Source organism: Alexandromys fortis, unplaced genomic scaffold (assembly GCF_014885135.2).
Source record: "Alexandromys fortis isolate MF-2015 unplaced genomic scaffold, M_Fortis_MF-2015_v1.1 scaffold_39, whole genome shotgun sequence".
Classification (NCBI taxonomy): Eukaryota; Metazoa; Chordata; class Mammalia; order Rodentia; family Cricetidae; genus Alexandromys; species Alexandromys fortis.
Genome location: NW_026067918.1, coordinates 9,386,821 through 9,396,104, shown reverse-complemented (window position 1 = coordinate 9,396,104; position 9,284 = coordinate 9,386,821). Strand labels below are relative to the sequence as shown.

The 9,284-nt window shown below is 49.6% G+C and overlaps 1 pseudogene; it reads right to left on the bottom strand.

Moving 5' to 3' along the window:
• Nucleotides 1-7,332: 7,332 nt before the first annotated feature.
• On the bottom strand, nucleotides 7,333-7,920 carry LOC126500494 (PRELI domain containing protein 3B-like; annotated as a pseudogene).
• Nucleotides 7,921-9,284: the final 1,364 nt, after the last annotated feature.

The window sequence follows — 9,284 nt, the reverse complement described above, 5'->3', positions numbered from 1 at the left end:
CAGGTCCTATCTAGTTTCAGCCCTGACTTACAATTTTTTATTGCTTTATTGTTTTTAGCCCTAGTTGTCCTGGAACTCACTTTGTAGACCAGGCTGGCCTCGAACTCACAGAGATTCCCCTGCCCCTGCCTCCTGAGTGCTGGGATTAAAGGCATGCGCCACCACGGTCCAGCCTGGCTTCCCTTTATGATTAATTAAAATAAACCCTCTCCTCCCCAGGCTACTTTTGGTCCTGGTGTTCATCACGGGACAGACAATGAACCAGAGCAGATGCCCTCCCCTTAGGAGATGGCCAACCCACCGCCATTTGTGCTCCATTGGTGCTTTCCCTGGGTCTGCTGTGTCCCAAGCCTGCCCCTGAGAATGACAGGCCCAGGGTGGGGAGAGCGAGGGTTCTCCTGCTGTGGCCTTGACTAAGGGGCCCAGTTTGACACAAACAAGTTGGATGGGCAATGGCAAGCTCCAGACCTACCCACCCGGCTTCGGCCTCACACCCTTCAAGCCGGCTGTGAAGGAGCCCTGGGCCTGCTCCCACCTTCAAGCAGGGCCAGAAGTGAAGCCTGTGGTTAAGCAGGTGCTGATCAGGCAACACCGTGGCCAACACCCTCAGACTTGCCAAGAACGGAGGGTAGTGTCCAGCCACCTTGGCCCACACTGGCCTCTGCCAGGGCTTCCGTATAGTTCCTCGTCAGAACCCATGTTTGTCTATCTACCCTCAGAGAAAGGCCAGTCCAACACCCCACTCCCCATCCATACCCCAGCCTCAGCGCATCTACGCTGTCCCATGTCTAGATACATTAATACAATACAATAAATGCATTTCAGAAAGAGCAGAGGGAAGAAAAAGAGGAGAAAGCCTGGCCTAAGTGCTCGCTCTCCCAGGGGGAAGGCAACAGCCACGCAAAGTCACCAATACCAATAACAAAACACCCCGCTCTGTTGTCCAGTCCCCATTGTCCCATGTGCCCAAGGAGTTCAAAAGAGGGCGTCAGGTCCCCTGGAACCAGAGCTACAGACCCTTGTGAGCTACTGTGTGGGTGCTGGGAACCGAATCTTGGTTCTTTGTAAGAATAGCAAGAACTCTTAGCCACTGGACCATTTCTCCAGTCCCAAGCCAGGGGCTTCTGTAGACTGGAAGCCAGGCCCACAGTCTCCTCAGCCATGGAGACCCCTACCTGAACAGTACCCGGAGTCACCATCCTTCACAGCTGGACTGTCTCCAGCCTCGGCTCTCTCTCCACCACGGGGCAACAATCCCTGACCTCTCCAATGGAAATGGTGCTGTTTCTCTCCGGCTGCTCTGGTCTCCTTTCCAGAAGCTCCCTTGACAGCCTTTCCATGAAAGGTACCTTCTTTGGGTGCTGCCAGATCAAGCCCAAGTGAATATTGTGGTAGCCATACCTTGGGAAGTTTGAGAGAAGAAGCCCATCTCTCAAGACAGGGGTGCAGCCGTGGAGATGGCAGAGACAGAGACAGCACATCCAAGAGTGATTTTTCTGTCTTTGTTGTTGTTGTTGGCCGGTTCTCACTGTGTAGCCCAGGCTGGCCTTGAATTTATGACCCCGAAATGACAGCATCACACAAACCCACCGTGACACTCAGCTTTGAGATTGCAGTTTGAAGCCGATTCAACGATTGCCTGATGGGATGTGTGCGTGCGTGCGTGCGTGCGTGCGTGTGTGTGTGTGTGTGTGTGTGTGTGTGTGTGTGGCAGGGTGGGGGCAGGGTGACAGAGGGCAGCAGAGGTGACTCCAAGATCCCCCTTTCCCAAGAGGAATAGACAATAAGATCAGTTCTGTTGCATGCACAGAGGTGGTGGGGAGCAGAAGGAGGAGGACCAGGGACAGGGCAGAAGCCATGAAGCTGCAGGAAGCGGCCAGCTGTGTCAGCGTTCCAGTCCACAGCTTTGAGGACAGATGGCAAGGCGGGGCCTGGGGATCTGAGCGGCTGCTCTGGAGTAGCAGGAAGCCTGCTTGGGAGGGTTGGAGAGTGAGGGCCGGCAGAGGAGAGCCCTAGAACACGTAGGTCCCGAGACCGGCTGCAGCAACGAGAAAGGATCCAGACAGGAGCAGAGGAATCAGTGCGGCAGATGGCGAGGGGGGAGGTCCACAAATAAACAACAGAAGGTACCCTGCCCATCTGGACATGAGTACATTTTACCAAGTACTGGAACTGGTAAGCCACAAGAGACTGGGAAGATCGGAGCCCATCTGGGGGGTTCAGTGAGGGCACACATTCCAGTTCACAGATGTTCATTCCCTGTGTGATCCTGGAATGGAAGCGAGAGGGGTCTGACTGGATCTTTTTTGTTTGCTTGTTTTCTTTTCTTTTCTTTTTATTTGTTTGTTATTTTGTTTTTGGGAGGGGGGCATTGAGACAGGATTTCTCTGTAGCTTTGGAGTCTGTCCTGGAACTCGCTCTGTAGACCAGGCTGGCCTCGAACTCACAGGGATACGCCAACCTCTGCCTCCCGAGTGCCCAGTGTTTGCTTGGTTTTTGAGGCAAAATTCTGGGCTAGCTTTGACCTCTTTATGTAGCCTAGGATGGACTTGAACTCCTGATTCTCCTGATTCCACTTCCAAAGTTCTTAGATTGCAGGTATGCACCACCTTGCCTGCTTCACGGTCTCTTTTATAGGGCCCCAATCTTCCCAGCATGATTGTTCCTAACTGTGGGAGGCTTTGCTGAGAGGATTGCCACAGGTTCAAGGCCAGCCTGGGCTACATATTGAGTACCAGGCCAGCCTGGACTATATAGCAAAAACCTTATCTTTTAAAGAAATTTTAAATGTGCGTGGCTGTTTTGTTTGCATGTCTCGGTATGCTGTGTGTTCCTGGTACCCTCGGAGATCAGAAGAAAGTGTCGGACTTGAGTGTTGGGAACTGGATCCAGGTCCTCTACGAGAGCAGCCAGTGCTCCTAACTGCTGAGCCATCTCTCCAGCCCCATAATCTTTTACAGTTTTGTGTGCAGCTTTAGCGGGCTTTTCAGACTTTTCAAAGGTGTGATAAGATTGTTACGGGAAGTCCAGGGGAAAAGAAACCACACAAGGATCCTGTCCAAGAAGCAGGCAAACTGCAGCCTGAAGGTCTGGAATTTTCAGGGCCTGGACAACAGAAGTCATGCATGAAACTCTGCCCTGGAGGTGACAGGTGTCTGATCCCTCCCTCTTTTCCCTGGCCCTCTGCACGTTCCCAGAATTACGCTATACGGACACATTGCGTCAAGTTGGGATCCTGTCCCAACTACTGGCTTTACTAAGGCTCTCGAGGGAAGACATCTCCCAGGGTTGTACAGTGAAGAGCTTTACAGCATCGATAATATAATATAGATAAGATGATAACAGCATCGAGGGGCTGGGGAGATGCTTCCGTCGGTAGCCACACAAGCATGAGGGCCTGAGTTTGAGCCCCAGCAGCGGCACACACCTGTAATCCCAGGATTGGAGCAGCAGGGACAGAAATGTCAGTGAGGCTTGCTGGCTAGCCAGTCTAGTGGGATTGGCAAGCTCCAAGTTCAGTGAGAGCCCTTGTCTCAAAATAAGATAGACAGTGTCTTAGGGTTTCTATTGCTATGAAGAGACACCATGACCACAGCAACTCTTATAAAGGGAAACATTTAATGGGGGCTGGCTTACAGTTTCAGAGATTTAGTCCAATGTCATCATGGCGGGAAGCATGGTGGCACGCAGACAGATGTGGTGTTGAAGTGTTGAAGAAGGAGCTGAGAGTTCTACATCTTGATCCAAAGGCAACAGGAAGTGAACTGAGACACTGGGCATAGCCTGAGCATATTTAAGACCTCAAAGCCCACCCCAACAGTGACACACTTTCTCCAACAAGGCCACACCTCAAAATAGTGCCACTCGCTATAGACCAAGCATTCACAGACAAGAGTTCATGGGGTCCATACCCATTCAGACCACCACAGACAGCGATCAGGAAGATACTGGATATTGAGCTCCAGCTCCAACACGTGCTCCTTCTCAGGCGGTTTGAGTAAGAAAGTCCCCATAGGCTCATACACTGGAACATCTGATCCCCGGTTGCTGTTTGGGGAGATTCAGGAGCTGCAGCCTTGTTGGAGGAAATGTCATTGGAGGCGAGTTTTGAGAATTAAAAGACTCCACCGTTTATCATCTCAGGACTGTCTGCTTCGTGTTTACAGGAAAGGATGTGAACTGTCAGCCTCCTGCTCCAACTACCAGGCCTCCACCCTATCATCATGGACTCAGCCCTCTGGAACTGTGAGCCCAGATAACCTTTTTCTTCCTTAAGCTGCCCTGGTCATGGTGTTTATCATAGCAATAGAAAAATACAGATATGGGCTGGAGCGGTGGTTCAGTGGTTAAGACCACTGGCTGCTCTCCCAGAAGTCCTGAGTTTGATCCCCAGCAACACATGGTGGCTCACAACCATCTGTAGTGGGTCCTGATACCCTCTTCTGTCATAAAGCCAAACATGAAGAGAGAGCACTCATATACATAAAATAACATAAGTAAAGTCTTTAAAAAAACGCAGATCTATATATACAGGCATATACAGGAAACCCCAAAGCAAACACAGTGTGACTCTGTGCAGCACAGAGGTGGTGGCAGGGTTACCAAATTTAGCCTGGGCTGAAACAAATTCCAGGCCAGCCAGGGATTTGAAGTGAGATTCTACTTAAAGAAGGAAAGGTAGCCGGGCGGTGGTGGCGCACGCCTTTAATCCCAGCACTCGGGAGGCAGAGGCAGGGGGATCTCTGGGAGTTCGAGACCAGCCTGGTCTACAAGAGCTAGTTCCAGGACAGGCTCCAAAGCCACAGAGAAACCCTGTCTCGAAAAACCAAAAAAAAAAAAGGAAAGGTAGCCATGGTGATGCACACCTTTAATCCCAGCACTCGGGAGGCAGAGGCAGGCGGATCTCTGGGAGTTGAGACCAGCCTGGTCTACAGAGGGAGTGCCGGGTCTGTGCAGAGAGACCCCGTCTTTAAAGAGAGGAGAAGCTTTTCTTTCTGTCCGTGTAGCCCATAACTCACTGTGCAGTAAGGGTCAGCATGAATTTCTAAGCCTCCATTTGGTATCTCCTGAATGCTGGAACTGCTGGCATGGGCCACCACCCGCCACCCGCAGTTACTCCTTACTCAGTGGAGATGGAAGAATTGAACCCAATTTCATGTGTAGTAGGCAGGCATCCCACCAGCTGAGCCATAAACCCGGACCCTAATTTAGATTAAAAATAAAAAAAAAAAAAAAAAAAACAAAACGTAGGCTGGCGAGATGGCTCAGTGAGTACAGGGGCTTGCCACCACGCGCAGTGGCTTATGGTCCATCTCAGGAACCTACGCGGTAGGAGAGTTGGCCTCTGAAAGCTGTCTCTGGTCTCCTTGACGTGCATATGTCCACCATGGCCCCTGCCAAGTAAATAAGTAAATAAAAATTAAAAAATAGAAAAATATGCAATCAATAGTGTAAAACATAATGTTCGTCTTTATTTCTTTCCATAATTTTAGTTTTGTTTTTTTTTTTTTCAGACAACTGTGTAGCCCTGGCTGTCCTGGATCTCACTCTGCAGACCAGGTTGACCTTTAACTCACAGAGAGCCACCTGCCTCTGCCTCCCAAGTGCTAGGATTAAAGGCATGTGCCACCACTGCCCGGCTTTGAAAGAATTTTTTTGACGAAGGTTGGAGGACAGTTTCCAGGAGCTGATGCTTTTTCCAGCCTGTAGTCCCAGGGTCCTGATGCTCGGGTCATCCGGCTTAGTGGCAAGCAACAGGGTGCGTGCAAACGGGAGAGCTCCTATGGGAATTATTGCAGTTACACAGCGTGTTCTTGGACCTCGGCCTGTACTGTTCTCACCAGAGCAGCCAAATGCTGCAGAAAACCAGCTCAACCAGTTTATTCAGCACCCCAGGAAAGCCAGTGGCTGCCCTGAACCTCAGGTGCACAGCTCCATCCCGGGGTACCACCATTCAGGACCCATGAGCACCTCTGACATTAAATAGGGGCCGGGAGTAGCTCAGTTGCTTACCTAGCATAGGCGCGGCCCTGGGTCCCATCCCTAACACTGCATGGACAGAATGCAGTAGTGAGAAAAACAGTCTATTAAATACGGCTAGCGCGCTGTGGTGGTTTGAATGAGAAATGTCCCCATCATCTCAGTATCTGAATACTTGGTCCTTCTTACTTGGTGGTGCTGTTTTGATAGATTTAAGAGGGTGTCCTTACTGAAGGAGGTATGTCACTTGGTGTACTTTGAGATTTGAAAGCCTGGTGCAGTTCCAGGCTAGCTCTCTCTGCTTCCAAATTGTGGTTTAAGATATGGGCTCTTTTTTTCCCCCAAGGAAAGGAATGTCTTTACTAAGCCAGAAAACTTTGGCAAATCAATACAGTACCCATCAATACAATAAAATACCGTTTCTACTGGAGTCGTTATAGTACCTTAGCGCTAATTTTCACTCCAAAAATGCCATTTAAGTACCATATCCAAACACTGGTTTCCAGCAGGACAGGCTGTTTTATACAAATTAATGTCATTTCAAATTATAGGACTTCTCTTTTTAAAAATGAGTTCCTCACGTAGGCGGTTCTGTGTTCTCACACAGCAGTGGGCGACTGTGTGGATGTGAGGGCCGCTGGACTGTGTTCTGGCCGGTCCACAGCCAGGTAGGGTTCCCACACCTGAAAGGTGCTAAGACTCTACCTAAGGGGACGAGATCAACATCAGTGTCTTCTAAGTACTTAAATAACAACAAACAAACCCGTTAACTGTTCCCCTGAACACAGGCCTCCAGCCAGTTCTGAGCCTTTCCACTTCAGAGGATCGCTTATTTTAGAAGTTTTCCTGAAACCAGAGGTTTCTCTCCCGCCCGCCGGCTTCCGAATAACCACTCTGAGGCTGAATATTACTTACAAACTGTTGAGCCTGTAGCTCAGGCTTATTAACTAGCTCTTGCAACTTTAGTTAACCCATTTCTATTATTCTATATTTTACCACGAGGCTCATGGCTTGCTACCTCACATGGCTTGTCTGCAGCTGCTCCTGTCTCTCCTGACTCCACCTTCTTCCTCCTTCTACCTCTGCTTGGATTTTCCACCTAACTAGATTCTGCCCTGTTGTAGGCCAAAGCAGCTTCTTTACTAACCAATGGTAATGAAACATATTCACAGCATACAGAAGGGCATCCCACAACACTCTCCATCTTCTGACTATCAAAAGTAACATCCTTACCCCAGCTCATTAAAAATAAATAAATAAATAAATAAAATCTACCTAAAATGGTTGTACCTTTTAAATAACAAATAAATACGATGTCCTGGTGTCCCTGTAGCTGAACACCGATTTCCCTTGTCATTTTTCCACCAACACTGTTGCAGGCACCACTGGTGTCCTTGGGCTTCGTCGGTCTGTGTTCAGTTTCTGTATCACCCATCCTACCGCTCCTCGGCCTTTGTTAGCGTGGGAAGATGTGGTCTTGCCGTGAGATCTTCCAGGTAGCTGCTGAGGCTGACTCGGCTCACTGTGATGATGGTTTCCTGGGTCAGGAGTTTTCCCGGGTCCTGGAGGCGTGGCTTGTACGTGATACCTCTGAGATCTTATTTGTGAATGAGATGTTAGCGGACTTGAGCTCCAGTGTCTTTATCAGGTCAACTACGGAACGCTCTTGCTCGTATGTTTTCGTTCTTGCTGCACCTTCACAGTGGAAGGCAGTACCCGCTCTGCGCTCAGGAGTCTGCATCTGCGCAGCTTTCCAGAGGGACTGGCGTGTCTGCGCAGCACGTCAACGCCCACCACACTTGGGTTCATGAGGTTTGGGTATCTTTGCATTGCAGCCGTGGTAACAATTTCCCATGGGTGGTCAAAGATGTGCTCCCAAGTCCAGATCTTCACAGTGCCAGCAGGGACCATGAGGCACAGAAGTTCACTGCTCTGCCCCATCCGAGCAGGCTGGCCTCACGGCGCTTAAACTGGGCACTGTGGAGCACGCCTTTAATCCCAGCACTCAGGAGGCAGAGGCAGGTGTATCTCTGAGTTTGAGGCCAGCCTGGTCTACAGAGTGAGTTCCAGGCCAGCCAAGGCTGTTACATAGAGAAAAAAGAGATTCAGTATTCTGTGACGCTCCCTGTATTAGTCACGAGACTCTGGAGTCACAGAACTTATACAAGGAACCTCCCCACGACACTCCTCCCTCGTGTGTGTGTGTGTGTGTGTGCATGTATATGTATGTATATGTGTATATATGTATATATGCGTGTGTTTGTATATATGTGTGTATATGTGCATATGTGTTTGTATATATGTGTGTGTATGCGTGTGATATTGTAATATATATGAGTTTTTTTTGTTTTTTGTTTTTTTTTGGTTTTTCGAGACAGGGTTTCTCTGTGGCTTTGGAGCTTGTCCTGGAACTAGCTCCGTAGACCAGGCTGGTCTCGAACTCCCAGAGATCCACCTGCCTCTGCCTCCCGAGTGCTGGGATTAAAGGCGTGCGCCACCATCGCCCGGCTTATATATGAGAATTTATTGCAATTATTGGACTGGTTTACAGACTGCTGTCCGACAATGGCTAGCCATGAATGGAAAATCCAAGAATCCAGATTTGCTCAGTCCCATGAGGCTGAGTGTCCCAGCTTGTCTTCTGTATATGCTGAAATCCAATGCCAATGAAGGAACAAACCTTTCCTTCTTCCATTGGCCTTCTAATCCAGCAGAAGTAAAGGTGGCCCAGATTAAAGGTGTGCCTTCCCACCTCAAAGTCTGAGTTAAAGGTGTGTGTCATCCCGCCTCAAGATCCGGATCACAAGGGTGCCCTCCATCTCTGGATTATAGTTCATTCCTGATATCGTCAAGTTGACAACCTAGAATAGCCATCCCATCCCCCACCTCAGGAAACGCTCGTATACATGCCTGTGTACCCAACCCTGTGCCAGGCACTCCTAACACGCAACTCTATCACACCCTTTCATTCACGCAGATTATGAGTTAGCCGGACATCGGATTGTGAGGCTAAGCTCCTTCCAGGGTGGTGACGCAGCCACCACTGTGTTGATTAGGCCGGAGCGTTAGGAGTTTAAGGCCAGTCTGGGCTACACACAAGGGACCTGAGGCCAACCTTAGCCACATAAAGCCTTGTCCATGAATGAACGAAAGTGTTTCAGCAGTTAAGAGCACTTGCATCTCTTCTAGAGCTCAGTGTCCAGTTCTCTGCACCCAAAGCAGGCTGCTTATAATAATCAACCTCCTCTAAATCCAGATCAGGGGATCTGGCGCCCTCTTCTGGCCTCTGCATTCGTAGGCCCATT